The sequence below is a fragment of the Lethenteron reissneri genome, chromosome 23 (assembly GCF_015708825.2).
Source record: "Lethenteron reissneri isolate LAM-NWPU_2019-01 chromosome 23, ASM1570882v1, whole genome shotgun sequence".
NCBI classification, from domain to species: domain Eukaryota; kingdom Metazoa; phylum Chordata; class Hyperoartia; order Petromyzontiformes; family Petromyzontidae; genus Lethenteron; species Lethenteron reissneri.
This window is the reverse complement of record NC_083801.1, coordinates 12,298,996-12,316,673: the sequence shown is the minus strand read 5'-3', so window position 1 is coordinate 12,316,673 and position 17,678 is coordinate 12,298,996. Positions and strand designations below refer to the sequence as shown.

Genomic DNA, 17,678 nt, shown 5'->3' with positions numbered 1-17,678 from the left:
GCCGGACCAATCGTGTCTCGCAAATCCCTGACATTTCGTCCAATGAAACTGCGTATGGTCCGATACACAGACACACACACAGACAGACCGACAGACAGACAGATTTGCGATTTTATATATATAGACTAGCTGTACTACCCGGCTTCGCCCGGGACTTGGATCCACCACGCCCGGCCGCCTTTGTCTCCCAAGTGCCGATGTTAATACGCCACACCAGTTACTCGTTTGAGGCTGAGTCGACCTAGGGGAGGTTCAAATAATCGTCACCGGTGGTGGCCGTGAGCGGGAATCGAACTCGGTTCGCCGGGTTGGTAGCGCAGCGTAGCGTTAAGCACTACACCCACCGCTCCTCACACACCACACACGCACAGACACACACAGACAGACACAGACAGACACACACACACACAGACACACAGACAGCACGCTAAGCACTACACTACCGCTCCCCACACACCACACACGCACACACACAGACACACACACAGACACACACACAGACACAGACAGCACGCTAAGCACTACACTACCGTTCCCCCTACACAACACACGCGCGCGCGTCCATAGGTACACATACACGCGCTTGCTGCAGACACACACGACTTTCAGGGTGCGTAAGGCAGTAAACGACTGAAATAATAAAGCGGCAATGCTGTGCGAGGAACGCCTTAGACCAGCAACACATTTGTGTAATGCGAGCGTAAACACACAAACACATACAAACACATACACACACATACATACACACACATACACACAAATACATACACACACATACACACACATACAAACACACAGACATACACATACACACAAACACACACATACATGCACACAAACACATACACAATACACACACACATACATGCAGACACACAGACAGACACGTAACACACATACATACACACACATACATACACAGAAACACATACACACACATACATAGACACACACATACATACACACAAACACATGCACACACGTACATACACACATACATAGAGACACGCAGACATACACATAAAGATATAAAAAAAAACCCACATACATACACACACACATACACACAAACACATACATACACATACATACACACATACATAGAGACACACAGACATACACATAAACACAAACACACATGCACATGACCCGGCTTCGCCCGGGACTTGGATCCACGATGCCCCGCCGCCTTTGTCTCCCCAGTGACGATGTTCACACACGACAGCAGTTACGCTTTTGAGGCTGAGTGGACCTAGGGGAGGGCCAGGTCCGTTTCAAATAATCGTCAGCGGTGGTGGGCGTGAGTTGGAATCGAACTGGGGTCGCTCAAGCAGCTTAATGACTGTTTGTACAAAGAACATATAAAGAATCGATTATAATAACCAGGCAAGAGTCCACATTATAGACTGCCAGTACACGCACTCAGCTTCATAAGCAGGCTAGAGTGTACATGATAGAGTGGCAGTACGCTCACCGAGCTTAATAAGCAGGCTACAGTGTACATGATAGACTGGCAGTACGCTCACCCAGCTTAATGAGTATTTGTACAGTGAACATTAAAGTAATCGATTGTTGGCGCGTTGGGTTTAAAAGTAATATTAATAGCACACATTGTGGTGGGGGTGTAGTGAAGAGTAGGAAAAACTTTGATGAATTTACCTCAGAGTGGCGTGGTGGGTGTCGAGGCCTAGTAGCGTGCAAAGCCTGCGGCCTCGCCTAAAATTGTCGGCTTGGAAAAGGCAGGGTACGGGTGGCGTTCCTTCCCCCCCCCCCCCCTAGCGCTCCAACAATACTGTGTAATGGCTATTATTTAATTAAATACGGAGCTTATGAAAGTGGCGAAGGCGTGGCTAGCCGTTGGCAGGGGCAACCGCCGTCCAATGAAACTGCAGCCCTTGGCGAAGGCGTGGCTAGCCGTTGCCAGGTCCAATGAAAGCGGCGAAGGCGTGGCTAGCCGTTGCCAGGGGCAACCGCCGTCCAATGAAAGTGCGTATGGGCCAAAGTCCACACACACACACACACAGACAGACAGACATGAACGATTTTATATATATAGATTACTTAATATTTTGCTTATTTTAAGACACCATTCTTTGTATGTGAATGTACATGTATTTATTTTTAACTTCTTTAGCACCGTTTGTAGCCAACCGTCCTAATCGGAGGTGTGGGGGAAGGACAACAAACTAAAGACATGAGTTGTCAATCTGGTGGCTTCCTAATAATCAAAGAGCGTTTCAGACGGCTGCAAAAGCACATTTGAAAGCACATGATACAGTGACCGTCTTTGTCCGATGGCTAGCCAAAAGCCACTGCTAGGATGACCAGAGTTTTTTCTTGTCATGGTTTATGCTCCTTGTTTGATGTTACTTTACTTTCAAGAGAAGTGGCCGGGGGGGGGGCTTCGGGGGGTCAGAGTACTGAGCTGCTATGTATGCATTTATGTTGAAAATCTTTCGCACCGGAGCAGAACTATGGCTGAGAACATGAATTCTATTCCAAGGCAGTCTCATGTCATCAAACCGGGTTCTCAACACGGGTTGGTCACACCACTGACTGCACGCACAAATACAGTTTTTTTTTATTAATTTGGCTTCTTCCAGCTCGAACACTTAACCATGTTTAGTTGTATTGACATGCGACAAACATTCCTTGCAGGTCTGCCCCTAGTGTGGACAGAGACCTATTCAAATAATTAAGGAAGCAGCTCTGTTACGAAATATTCTTTGACACAATATGTGGTAGGTACACTACTAAGTTCTCCGTGAAAATGTAATCATGAAATGACACTGATAATACAATTAGATTCGAACAATAAAACATAATACAAAAAAAGTGTACCCAACAATCTTTTGATGACACTTCCTTAAAATATAATTTTTTTTACTTTGCATCGTGGAAAATGCTGACAGTTTAGTTCTATACACGGGGTGGAGAAATTCCGACTCGATAATAATAAAAAAGGAGGGAAGATGAAGAGTCTCGCACAATGTGCTCACGTTTCCAAAACGCCTAAAGACTATTTTTCATGTAAGGATAAAGCTATAATAATAATATACCCAAGGTTAGCAGGACTTTCAATACAATAACATGGTTATTTACATCTTGTCTTTGGAATAAAATACCATGGGAATTAACCTATATTATTTTTTCATGTGTAGCTACGTATGTTTTCATATCAAACTCGTTTTTAGAGGAAAGCTGCAATTTCGTTAATTCTGTCAGTGTCCAAATCCTTTCTGTAATCTACAGTATTTAACGTAGCAAGTTACGATGCAACAATGAATGTAAAAATCCACTTTCATGTTTTCAATGTTACACTATTGTACTATGCACAAAAACAGGACAGCACCTATGGCCACGAGGAAATCTAAAATTGTCCACAAGAGCAACATTGGCACTTTTCCTGCAGTGGTGTTGGATATCCTTCATCTTATTTATAGCACAAAGGAATGATGTGCATGTGACTGGTCAACATTGTCTTAAAACTCGTCTCAAGAATGGACCACGATTACTTGGGTTGTAAAGCCCAATCAAACATAACAAAGAAGATATCCAACCTGACCTGAACGGCATAATTAAGTATGGTCAAATTTCGATTTAAAGCTTTCGTGACTGCAGGGATTCATCTTCTTGGTTCTTTCGGTAAAGTCACGTAGAAGGGAAGTAATAAAATAATAAAAATAAAACATAATGAATATGCTAAATTCCTCTTCATATGCACATTATTTTGTTAAGGCGCTCTTCTTCCACCTCCAACGCAGCTTATATATAAGCTCCTAGCTTGGCATTGTCTCATTCTTCACCTGAAGACGGCTGCTTGCGTTGGAGCCGAAACGTCGTGAGAATTATTTTATTTTATTATGTTTTATTTTTATTATTTTATTACTTCCCTTCTACGTGACTTTACCGAAAGAACCAAGAAGATAAGTATGGTCAATCAACCCCATGACCAAAACGGCATGGGCAGGTCTTCATCCAGCAGCGGATTGAAAAATATCAATGTGAGGTTGACCACTGTCAAGCTAGATTCAGTCATCAAATTCAAATTAAGATTTGATTCCCATCTGCCATGTATAGTTTCACGAAGATGACAATACTGGAATATACCAATTTTATAAACAAGACACTGCTGCGACTGCAAGTTATGGAGCTCTGTAACAAATGACAAAAACCCACAGGTCTCACATTTAGAAATAAACCCACCCATTGATGTCAGTTAATTTATTATTAATGATGGTGATATTTCAACTTTTGTTTGAAACTAACATGACATTATTTGTTAATATTGTATTGATGTTTCAGTGCCAGCTTCAACACTGTCTGTGCCTTATTTCTAGAATTTCATGTTTTATTTAAGCTCAGAGTGATATCTGAACTGGTGCTGAGCACCCCTCGCCCTCGCACCATCATCAATCCCCACTGAACACCATCGATAGGCATTATCAATCAACTCCAACAGCCGGCAGGGAGTGTGGAAGAGGCCTTCATTCACAAGTGGTTTGATAAAGGGCTTTAAATTAGTATAATTATTATTATCACGTTGAAGTAAATGTCTACAAGTAGATGTATACGTAGATTGACAATGGGATGAAAATTATGACGTTAAAGTTCATATTCGTAAGTACAGTACGTGTATTGTAAAATCAAACCACACAATCAAGAGATGATTGAACAATTGTAGAAAGAGGTTACCCCAAAACAGGAGTGAAGCAGACAAAATCGGGTCAGGCAGCAGGAATGCGGTATTACTGCCAAAATGTTGAAAGAAGGGGTCACAGAACGTTAGAGGTGATGCTCAAGGTAATCAAAGCTGCCTGAAACAGGGTACATCTTGACTGCCACAGGACTGAAAAAAATAATCATTCACCTACATAAAAGAGGGACCGAAAGGAGTGTCATAACTCTACGGGGGTAAATCTGATGAGCATTTCAGGTTATGTATTTATCAGAATCTTACTGAATAGAAAAAATAAACATAGAAAAACATTGGAAAATTAGTGTGGAATTTAGATTACGGAGTCTGTACTTAGCAGATATTTACAGTAATACAGCCGACAGAGAAGAGTTGAAAGAGTATGGGGAAGATTTCCTTCGTAGATTTTAAGCATGCCTATGATCCTGCCTGGTGAAAGGCTCTGCGGAAACTGCTAGACGGATAAGTAAGATAAGGCGGCTGCTTCACATCTTTTTGATGGCGTCTGCATGAATAAGATGAGACGTAGGGATGATTTGATGTTGGACAGGTATTTGTCAATGTTGCATTCTGTCTCCTACATTATTTCATGTTGTCCAGGTCTGTGGAATAGGACTTGGCTGGAGCATGTACAGTTGTTGGAAGCCTTAGGCACCGAGGCAGGCCAATGGGGTCTTAAGCAAAATTCATCACAGTTCCTAGAAACTGGACTTCTGTAGCAGGATCACAAGTCCTGGTCGGAGGAGAGACGGTTGAGGTAGCAACAGACTTTGAGTCCTGAGGCAGTAATGTCCATAATGCAGGGGCCTGTGAGGAGGACAATAGGCAGCATAGGTATTTGGTGGCCAGTAGAAACGACTTTGCAAGACAAGAGAAATGAGTCCAAGTGAAAAGGAAAGTGTATTTGAGGCAAGAGTGTTCGCCGTGAATCTGTATGAATCAGAGAGCCGGACCCTAAATAAGTAGCTCAAAAATTGTTTGCTGCCATTTGAGCACAGGTGTATGAGATGGATGCTAGGAATGTTGTGGCAAGATAGGATAAGCAATGCAGAAGTCCAGAAGAGGCCACGACGGTTAAGCGTTATTAATACGATCAGGCTCTGGGAGAGCCGATTCAGAATCAGAATCTTGATTTCGACTGGAGAAATCCGATGAGCTATGAAGCTCTTTTTTACAGATGTCCAGTAGGGGCGGGTGAGAAAGCTATAACAATGCCGAGACAGACACTAGAGGTTTGGCCACCAAGGGGAAGACCTCAGGCTAGATGGGGGAGATGATGCTGTATGGGCCGATCTTGGGAGGCCACATCAGAATCAGAAAATCTGAATCAGAATCAGAAACGGTTTTAATCGCCATGTAAGTTTGCACAAACAAGGAATTCACTATGGCGGGACGGTGCATACATTGAACAAGTAGGAATCTTAACTTATATAAAAGGTATACACTCTAACTATACTAACGTTACAAAGTATAAGTAATACTAAAGGGCTAAAATCTTTAAAATTATGAATAAGTAGACCTTATAAAATGCGAAATGTAAAATGTTAATTAGCCGTATTAAACAATCTTAAATACAAAAATACAAATAAGATTACACGTTGTAAGTATGGAAAGGTGTAATTATGTAGATAAAATGTTGTAGTAAGTGTAACACATGTCGACTGTGCAGCAGCTGTGGGATTTGACAGTTGATAGAAAGTGTTGACGAGGTATGGTGGCATCAACATTTATGGACATAACATCTTAATATTATAAAATGAACAAAAACATTTTTGATTTAAAGCTTTCGTGACTGCAGGGATTCATCTTCTTGGTTCTTTCGGCAAAGTCACGTAGAAGGGAAATAATAAAATAATAAAAATAAAACATAATAGAATAATTCTATTATGTTTTATTATTCTATTATTTTTATTTTATTTTATTACTTCCCTTCTACGTGACTTTACCGAAAGAACCAAGAAGATGAACAAAAACATCTTATGCTTATACTTTTCCCAAAAAAATTATAATTTTTCACAGTTATGTAGTTAATTTGTCATAAAATATTAAAGATTATTTTTACATAACATTCCCAATTCAATGTAATTGCCTGCTCTATAGGTTCCAAACAGCGTCTACTGTAAATATATATGCTGTTTTACTGTTCTCGATTGCATTGCCGTATGAAGGTAAATTGCATCATTGCACAGCACAGGATGTGAACTTGGACTTTGAATAGCTATGAGTCCACAAAACAATTACCGCATTCTCCAGATTATAATACACTCCAGAAGGTAAGATGCATCCCACACTTGTGCCCGGTGTTGTACAAATCTGGATTATAAGACACACCCTGACTTTTGCTTTAAAATACAGGAGGAAAAAAGTGCAGTCTTAGAATATTGATCATATGGCAATGAGCTTGGAAACATCAACTTTCTAGAAGCACACTCATTCGCAAACAAAACATTCGTGGTAGTGCCAACTGAGCAATAAACAAACGTTCGAGCAAAGTCTTCCTGACTCATGGTCTGATATAGAAGACTATATGAAGGTGGTCAACATTAGAAAAATTCAATTTGTGCCAATTAAGTCGAATATTAACATTACCCTTATGGCAGCAGTCCCAGTCAACATGATTAAATAATACATCGTGTAAATATTCTTCGATAACGATGACCAATGCCATTCTGCAAGGGACCTTACTCAAGACTTGGCACACAGTTCTCGGAGTTAAGTATCGTAACTTGTACGGCGATTTTATTCTTCAGCATCATCATTCATGATCAATCTACGACTGGATGAAAGCCACCCCAAGTCATCGCCATCTCTCACGGTTCTATGATTTAATGATCTACCTTGCACCTGCACATCAGCCCATTTCATCACTCTATATCCTTAGTGAATGTCCTCTCGAACACGACACATTCATTGGCTGCATCTGGTTGGATAGGCATGCGTTAGTTGTATTTGTAGGTGTTTGGGTGATTTATTTACCCTTCTTGTACTTTGCACTAGAATGATGTTTTTGTACTTTTTGATGCAGTAACGTTCTTACCCGCCTCTACTAGACATCTGTGAAGAAGAGCTTTATAGCTCATAGGATTCCTCCAGTATAAATACAAATTCAGAATCTGATTTTGACTATCACTATTCTTGCCACGTGTCCTTCCCAAACCCACTAACTTTTTCTAAACGATTAGAAGTTTGTCTTTAACCTGCGTACATTCTCTAATCCATATATTCCTCTTTCTGCATCCCTAATATAATTCAAAAAAAATATATCCATGCAATGTATTTTAAATAATTAAATATCTTCACCCAGAATGATACACTTGGAGGATACTGTTCATACATAAACAAAACTGGAATCCTGACACTTTTACGAGAATATTATTATTAATGGGAGTGTTACAAACTTACTCACAACATTTGGCTTATCTCCACGAATTTCTTGCAAAACCGGTCTCCATATGCACTTCAAATATTTGGATAACTGTCATTGCAAAAGTATGTTCTGAGACGATGCCAAAACACGTCTATGTTTTGTTGAACAAGCTGAGATTAAACATTTTAAATTGATCTGATGAACTTTGGTGATACAATGTGCCATCGGAGCAAAGTTTTCAATCAGTGTGTATTGCCTGATTTAACCTATACTATACATGGGAAACATTGACACTGATAAGGACACTATAACAAAAACATTAAAGTACACAAAGTATGGAAATATGCATGCTGGGAATTACATTGAGAGGCAGAAAGAATAACACATGGATCACGTAACAAATGCAAATTAGAGACATTCACATTGACTCTTGAGAAAAGTACTTGGGCAGGACCCATTGTAAGAAGGGATGATGGCCCGATGGATGAGAATGGAGACAGTGGCAGCCAATTAAAAAGAACACGGTAGAGAGGATGACCACCATAATTAAACAGAACCATTAGATTCAAAGCATGAAAAGTTTAACAAAATTACGTACGAAATAAAAGACGTGAATACCACAATAACAATGAGCCCATTACTCAATGATACTATTTGGAGAATGTGGGTTTGGACTTAACCAATCTCGAGAGATTACACTTGTAATTTTGCCATAGCTTTTAGTCGATTTCAAATAAGGACACACGGCCATGTACCCTATGTTTTACTGGCACAAAGTGCATAAAACCATTTCCTCCCAAAGTCTCTTGTTTAACCCATCTATATGTGACGTTTACACATTCATGGAGGCTTACCTAACATGAGGCAATCAGTAGCAAGAGCACATTGCTCTTGCTGCAACTTTATAACCTGCCCCGACTGACATCTCTGAAAAATAAATTCATAGCTCATCGGATATCTCCAGGATAAATAAAGATTCTGATTCTGACATCGCCTTGCGTTAACGACCCCTCGATGAGATGGCCTGCTATTACTTCGTGGCCTCGGCGTGCAAATATCATCACCAAGTCTTAACCATCCACTTTGCAGTACTTACACACTGCTTGCTGGTGTAGCAATAATATTGAGCAGAAATGACGCTGTGGTTGCAGAAACTCAAGAAGAGGAAAACAAACCCTCTAGAGCAGTGGTTCTCAAAGCGTCGTCCCCAGCCCACCAGTGGTCCTCGACAGGCCTCCAGGTGGTCCGGGGGCTGTGATGCAAATGCAGTTGATCCAGAAATAATGACAAAGCCTATATCTTTTGTTTCGGACATTAATTCACATCTACTTATATTTAATTTTGGAATAAAGTTAGATAGACTACCCTGATTGAACTATCCTAACCCTAAGATCTAAATGCCCCCCCCCCCACACACACACAAAAAAAACACGTATATCTGCGTAAAAAATGTTTTTATGAATAATGTTGTATTACTGGTATTTAGAGACAAGTGAATGAATTTTGTCACAGGGGTGGGGGGCTGTGTGGTCCGCGGAATTGTTTGCATCAGCCGAGTGGTTCGTGGGCCAACACATTTTGAGAAACACTGCTCTCGTGGTATCACTAGACTCTCCCAGTCTCCTACTGCCGTAGATAAAAGCCATGGCCAGGAATCAAACCCGGGTTAGGTTACTGAGTTCATAGCTCGGCGCATTAACCTTCGTCCTAACATTCCAGCCAGATAAAAGTTACTGAGGTCAATATCTTTTTAAAGTTAATAATAGACTGGCAAACATAAATGCATATACTGTACATTTGGTGTTATTAGAATCGTAGACATTAACACTGCTCTTTGACAGCTGAAATCGCTTCAGCTAAACTGGTGGACTGCAAATGAGGGTCGTGGGAAAATGGAAGTGCCAAATAAATAAATCAGGACTGTAACACAACGGTTAGCAAATCATAATACAATGATTAATCAAATACTCTGCACAATTATAATGGAGTAGAATGCAAAGGGTGTATTTTCAGTTTGGGATAGAGCCACGTTAAGGATGATGTATTTGCCCAGGTCAATGGGTTCAGCTGCCTGACAAATATAGGCCTGAGAGCCAACACAGAATTGTACTGTTGCTTAGGAAATGAAGGTCACGAGTTATGGCAGTGCCATGCAGTACAGGGAAGGACAGTATTTTCCTGCCCAGAATAGAGGGCAAGGCAATGCTCAAGATAGAGCATGAAAGGCTCCCAAGTTTAAGTAACACGGCAGAGGTCAAGGATACAGGAGAGAACAGTCCATAGATCTGAGACACTGAAGAGGGTATCACACATTCCCCCAAAATACAAGATTCATAGACCCATGGAGTACAGGAAACGTAGGGCCAGATAGGTAGAAGGAAACTGAGATATCTTTAAGTTTAGGACAAACCCAGGGGCACAGCGCAGGTCAGTACACTTGTTAGATACACAAGAAACTGTGCAGTAGACACTTCCAAGATGCAGGACAGACACGTCCTCGAGATCAGTCGCTGGCCACGTGGCCGACTCGAGGACATCTTATAAGTTCTTGTCACTGACCTTGTCCTCAGGGGTGTGCCATCGGTTGGGGGATTTTCTTAGAGGCATTCTACCTTCATACCGGCATCAGACTAAAGGATCTGTGCCTGGTTTTATCAAACACTTTTAAGTGTTTTAGTGTCCACTTACGGGTAACTTTGTATTTCCCTACAGGGAATGGTTAAGGTGTTTTATGCAATGATCTTAAGGTGACTGCACATTTCTTTCCAAAAGTGGCACGTAAAAAAGGCCATATCGGAGTACAACTGTCTTGCTCCTCATCAATCCCTGTGCATGTTCCTCATTTTTTCCTCAATGTGGAGACCACGCTCTTTTTAATGTTGAACAACGCCGCACACGCAGTTATTATTTTGTTGGCTTGTTCAGGATTTATACCAAGTTCCATATGAAAGTAATGAAAAATGTCCCTTAAGCTGACAAGAATCATGTTTAATGACCCGTGTTATTAAATGAGATTTGAAGTTATCATGCAACATACAGAAAGTATATATGCGTCAAAGTACTGTAGTTTTATATTTTAATTAATCACGCTATTTAAAGAAATTACTTCTAATTTACCGTACCGACTGACTTAAAGGGTTAAGCTCAGGATGGCAATGTCATCTAACAGCAGCCCGTTGTAGATTTCTGCCACAAAATCTCTGCCATTCTTACTTTCCTTTAAAATCCACAAACCATGGGGTACACCCAGGCCAAGAAGCAACAATATTTGTAATCATGCACTATATATATTTATACTGTACATCGTTATTACTATTTACACAGGTTTCTTTTCAGTCTTTAAAGCCCGCAAATCCTTAAGAACTCCAGCAAATTTGTAAACAAATCAACAGTATCCACTCTCTGCCTTTTTAATTTGGAAATATTATAAAATCTCCTTGGCTTTGAAAATAGCGCATTCGCAAACTTTGTGTACAATTCAGCTCATGGTGACTATGTGGATATGAAAATGTATCTTCAACTTTTTTGCACGGAACTTGCCAGTTGGAAAACATCAAAGTGCCAAAGGTCTTCCTTCTTTGTATGAAGAAGTAAATCTTCCTCCAGCATTGCACACGTTTCAAAGACAATTTCTGTCAAAATGATTGTTGTCTGTTGATCATCGTCCATGAATTCGAAATGATTTTCCCGGTCGATAAACACCTTTTATTGAAACGTGGCTCCTTCATCTTTGTAATTCTTTTTTGAAAGTTGTATTGTTAAATAGCATAAATCACAGATGTAAACACGTGTTATGTATTGTATCTCACTTGAGCTACCCGATTTAACCTTCAAGTCTTACTTGTGCAATGCCCGTTCCACTTTGGCAAAAACCCTTACATTACAAACATTTAAGTGGGACCACTCAAGCATAATTTCATAAATGTCCACTCAAGGAGTTCCCTTAAGTTGTCTCATGCAACATACTAAAGCTGAGATAACAATAAGGGGGACCACACTGATTGAACTTGACTTAACCCGTCTGGGCAATGTGGCCTTGACTGGCATTGACACTGGCCTCGACCTACAAGGCTCTCCCTCTCGCTCTTGATCTTGTCTTGAATCCAACACAGAGTCAGATCCCTGTGTGTAGAAAGCATAACCATGCGCGTACAGGGGCCGGGACACCTTACACGACAGACCCAAGTGCGACTCTATATCCGGCTACACTCCCCTGGGTTTATATAGCACATGGGGGCCTGAGGGTTCCTTATCCTGCTTTGATATTCACAGGGCTCTGTCCTGTACACAAGGGGGGTTCCAGTCCTGTACGTACACAACTTAATCTTCCTGTGCAGAGGAGTACCGACCTGTTTAGACCCCCATGTACACACACACCCCTTGTAAGTATACAACGCAGACTTCCCTGTATGATGCAGCAAAGACCCACCACCCCCATCACCACGACTAACGTGGCATAGGCAGTCCTCGGGGCTTGCCTTCCGCGTTGTGGCTTGCGTGTTTATAGATCACGTGTAGAGAGTTGTGTGTGTTGTTGTGTGTACACGCATGGGCGCTGTGCCCGTGATACACAACATACACACACAACACACACACACAATACAGTACACACCACGTGTGTCTTGTCTGCACGGTGCGCACGTGTACTACATATAACGCGGGCACAAGCGCCTGCACTGTACGCAGTGTGTGCTGTGTATATCCGCTTGCATAACTGTAGGCAAGCGTGCAAGCGTGTCTGTCTGTGTGTGTGAGTGTGTGTCTGTGTATGCGTATGTGTGTGTCTGTGTGTGTATCTGTGTGAGTGTATGTGTGTGTGTCTGTGTGTGTATCTGTGTGTGTGTCTGTGTGAGTGTACGCGCAGTGCAGCCGTCAACAGAACTGGCAGTTGCGGTGTGTGCACGCTTCACAACGTGAACGCGGCCTGCAGGATTTAAACACGGGCGCAGGGCACGTTGGCAATACCGTGGTAGTCGTAGTCGTGTTGGGGGTCTGCCTCTGTAACGTGGGCCACACAACAACAACACACGCAGCACACAACAACAACACAGGCCACACAACAACAACACAGGCCACACAACAACAACACACGCAGCACACAACAACAACAACACAGGCCAGGCCGATTTACTTCAAGCGCGGCACCCAAATCGCTGCGCGTCTGTGTGGAGGGGGAGCGGTGGCGGAACGGTTAGCGCACCGCGCCGCGTCCCCGGCGAGCCGAGTTCGATTCCCGCCAGCGACAGATTTATGAACCGGTTCTGGGCCTTCCCCCCTAGGTCGACTCGGCCTCAAGTGTGTAGCTGCTGCTACATCAGCATTGGGGAGTGCAGTGTATGTAGTAGTGCATGAACAGCACGTACAGGTGTTGCCATTATTAGTACGGCGTATGCAGCTATGTGAAGCTGTGCACTCTATGCGCAGTGTAGTGTACGTGTGCTGTGTGTACGTGTGCTGTGTGTACGTGTGCTGTGTGTACGTGTGCTGTGTATAATGTACTGTAGCGTGTGTACGTGTGCTGTGTGTACGTGTGCTGTGTGTACGTGTGCTGTGTGTACGTGTGCTGTGTACGTGTGCTGTGTGTACGCGTGCTGTGTGTAATGTACTGTAGCGTGTGTACGCGTGCTGTGTGTACGCTGCACTGTACGTGTACGCTACAAGAATGTCCACGCGGTGGTTGACACGTGCTGTGCGCACGATGAACACGCGTGTACTGCACGTGTAACATGGGAACCACACGTGTGACATGGGTACCACACGCGTGTAACATGGGTACCACGCACGTGTAACATGGGTACCACACACGTGTAACATGGGTACCACACACGTGCCAGGGTGAGCCGCGCGCACGGGGTGTGGGAGAGAGGCGAGGCACTCACCTCGAGGCGCGCGCGCTCCTTCACTCTCCCTCCACTCTCCCTTCTCTCTCTCTCCTCTCTCTTCACTCTCCCTTCTCTCTCTCTCTTCACTCTCCCTCCACTCTCTCTCTCTACTCTCCCTCCACTCTCTCTACACTCTCTTCACTCTCCCTCCCTTCTCTCTCTCTCCTCTGTCTTCACTCTCCCTCCCTCCACTCTGCCTCACCCGCCGCCTCTCTCCGCTGTCTCTCCCCCTGGCGAGTCACGGCGCACGCGCGCGAATCCAGGACGACCTGGGGGGGGGGGTGGGGGCACTGGGGTGGGGGCACGGGGGGTGGGGGGGGGCACTGGGGGGGACACTGGGGGGTGGGGGGGGACACTGGGGGGTGGGGGGGGCACTGGGGGGTGGGGGGGGGGGCACTGGGGGTGGGGGGGGGGCACTGGGGTGGGGGGGGGGGCACTGGGGGTGGGGGGGGGGCACTGGGGGGGGGGGGGGCACTGGGGGTGGGGGGGCACTGGGGGGTGGGGGGGGCACTGGGGGGTGGGGGGGGACACTGGGGGTGGGGGACACTGGGGGGGGGGGACACTGGGGGTGGGGGACACTGGGGGTGGGGGACACTGGGGGTGGGGGGGGCACTGGGGGGTGGTGGGGGGCACTGGGGGGTGGGGGGGCACTGGGGGGGGGGGGGGACACTGGGGGGTGGGGGGGGGCACTGGGGGGTGGGGGGGGCACTGGGGGGTGGGGGGGGCACTGGGGGGTGGGGGGGGGACACTGGGGGTGGGGGGGGGCACTGGGGGTGGGGGGGGGGCACTGGGGGGTGGGGGGGACACTGGGGGTGGGGGGGGGCACTGGGGGGTGGGGGGCACTGGGGGTTAGGGGGGGGCACTGGGGGTGGGGGGGGGGCACTGGGGGGTGGGGGGGGCACTGGGGGTGGGGGGGGCACTGGGGGTGGGGGGGGCACTGGGGGGTGGCGGGGGCACTGGGGGTGAGGGGGGCACTGGGGGGTGGTGGGGGGCACTGGGGGGTGGTGGGGGGCACTGGGGGGGTGGGGAATTGAGGGGTGGGGGCACTGGGGGGTGGGGGCACTGGAGGTGAGGGGGGGCACTGGGGGGGTGGGGGCATTGAGGGGTGGGGGCACTGGGGGGTGGGGGCACTGGAGGCTGAGGGCACTGGGGGGTGGGGGGGCACTGGGGGGTGGGGGGGGCACTGGGGGGTGGGGGGGCACTGGGGGTGAGGGGGGCACTGGGGGGGTGGGGGCATTGAGGGGTGGGGGCACTGGGGGGTGGGGGCACTGGAGGTGAGGGTGGGCACTGGGGGGGGTGGGGGAATTGAGGGGTGGGGGCACTGGGGGGTGGGGGCATGGAGGTGAGGGGGGGCACTGGGGGGGTGGGGGCATTGAGGGGTGGGGGCACTGGGGGGTGGGGGCACTGGAGGTGAGGGGGGGCACTGGGGGGTGGGGGCACTGGGGGGTGGGGGGGCACTGGGGGGTGGGGGGGGCACTGGGGGGTGGGGGGGCACTGGGGGTGAGGGGGGGCACTGGGGGGGTGGGGGCATTGAGGGGTGGGGGCACTGGGGGGTGGGGGCACTGGAGGTGAGGGGGGGCATTGGGGGGTGGGGGCATTGAGGGGTGGGGGCACTGGGGGGTGGGGGCACTGGAGGTGAGGGGGGGCACTGGGGGGGTGGGGGCATTGAGGGGTGGGGGCACTGGGGGGTGGGGGCACTGGAGGTGAGGGGGGGCACTGGGGGGTGGGGGCATTGAGGGGTGGGGGCACTGGGGGGTGGGGGCACTGGAGGTGAGGGGGGGCACTGGGGGGTCGGGGCATTGAGGGGTGGGGGCACTGGGGGGTGGGGGCACTGGAGGTGAGGGGGGGCACTGGAGGGTGGGGACACTGGGGGGTGCTGGGTGTAGGTTGGGGCTGGGTGGTGCTGGGTGTAGGTTGGGGCTGGGTGGTGCTGGGTGTAGGTTGTGGCTGGGTGGTGCTGGGTGTAGGTTGGGGCTGGGTGGTACTGGGTGTAGGTTGGGGCTGGGCGGTGCTGGGTGTAGGTTGGGGCTGGGTGGTGCTGGGTGTAGGTTGGGGCTGGGTGGTACTGGATGTAGATTGGGGCTGGGTGGTGCTGGGTGTAGGTTGGGGCTGGGTGGTGCTGGGTGTAGGTTGGGGCTGGGTGGTGCTGGGTGGAGATTGGGGCTGGGTGGTGCTGGGTGTATATTGGGGCTGGGTGGTGCTGGGTGTAGGTTGGGGCTGGGTATAGATTGGGGCTGGGTGGTACTGGGTGTAGGTTGGGGCTGGGTGGTGCTGGGTGTAAGGTTGGGGCTGGGTGGTGCTGGGTGTAGGTTGGGGCTGGGTGGTGCTGGGTGTAGGTTGGGGTTGGGTGGTGCTGGGTGTAGATTGGGGCTGGGTGGTGCTGGGTGTAGATTCGGGCTGGGTGGTGCTGGGCTGGGTGTAGGTTGGGGCTGGGTGGTGCTGGGTGTAGGTTGAGGCTGGGTGGTGCTGGGTGTAGATTGGGGCTGGGTGGTGCTGGGTGTAGATTGGGGCTGGGTGGTACTGGGTGGAGATTGGGGCTGGGTGTAGGTTGGGGCTGGGTGTAGATTGGGGCTGGGTGGTGCTGGGTGTAGGTTGGGCCTGGGTGGAGGTTGGGGCTGGGTGTAGATTGAGGCTGGGTGGTGCTGGGTGTAGATTGGGGCTGGATGGTGCTGGGTGTAGGTTGAGGCTGGGTGGTGCTGGGTGTAGATTGGGGCTGGGTGGTGCTGGGTGTAGATTGGGGCTGGGTGGTGCTGGGTGTAGATTGAGGCTGGGTGGTGCTGGGTGTAGATTGGGGCTGGGTGGTGCTGGGTGTAGGTTGAGGCTGGGTGGTGCTGGGTGTAGATTGGGGCTGGGTGGTGCTGGGTGTAGATTGGGGCTGGGAGGTGCTGGGTGTAGATTGGGGCTGGGTGGTGCTGGGTGTAGATTGGGGCTGGGTGGTGCTGGGTGTAGATTCAGGGCTGGGTGGTGCTGGGCTGGGTGTAGGTTGGGGCTGGGTGGTGCTGGGTGTAGATTGGGGCTGGGTGGTGCTGGGTGTAGGTTGGGGCTGGGTGGTGCTGGGTGTAGATTGGGGCTGGGTGGTGCTGGGTGTAGGTTGGGGCTGGGTGGTGCTGGGTGTAGATTGGGGCTGGGTGGTGCTGGGTGTAGATTGGGGCTGGGTGGTGCTGGGTGTAGATTGGGGCTGGGTGGTGCTTGGTGTTGGTATTCTGTATCGATGACTAAATAACAAATTCACCCAAAATGCGTCTGTCCTCTTTAGGGATTAGTGCTGTGAGGATACCACCACACAAAACAGGTTTTCATGAGGTTGTGGTGCTACGTTGTGGGTAATACTCTTATGCTCCTACATCAAAGATCCCAACTTTCATGAATCCACACTGACAGGCGTAGAGTATCTGCAAATAATCCCCATGATCCGTACAAGTGTGGACATGTCCTAACCCAGCAGTGTGTTTACAATATATCTCAACGCCTAGAGTGTATCCATGGTCGTGGGCATTGGCGGTTGCTGATGTGCTCGAGCTTGCTTTGAAAGCTGATGGTGCCAGGTGTTCATTGTCGGTGCCGGGTGTCCATCGACAGTGCCGGGTGTCCATTGACTGGACGTGGATCCGTGAGCACCAAGAACAAGCACTTCGTCCCCTAACCTCGCTCTCTCCCGCACTCCTACCGCTGTCCTATCATTCCCCGATGTCATCTGATGTTGCACGGGATGCTTTGGAAGATTGGAAAGGGA

General features: G+C 47.8%; 1 protein-coding gene across 2 annotated transcripts in view; it reads right to left on the bottom strand.

Moving 5' to 3' along the window:
• The window catches only part of GPD2 (glycerol-3-phosphate dehydrogenase 2), an 81,588-nt gene extending 67,477 nt beyond the window's left edge, over nt 1-14,111 (bottom strand). For both annotated transcript variants that reach the window (XM_061557214.1, XM_061557212.1), the window contains exon 1: nt 13,943-14,111. The gene's annotated coding sequence lies outside the window, so the exon portion shown is untranslated. The remainder of the gene's footprint in view (nt 1-13,942) is intronic.
• Between the last annotated feature and the right edge of the window lie 3,567 nt (nt 14,112-17,678).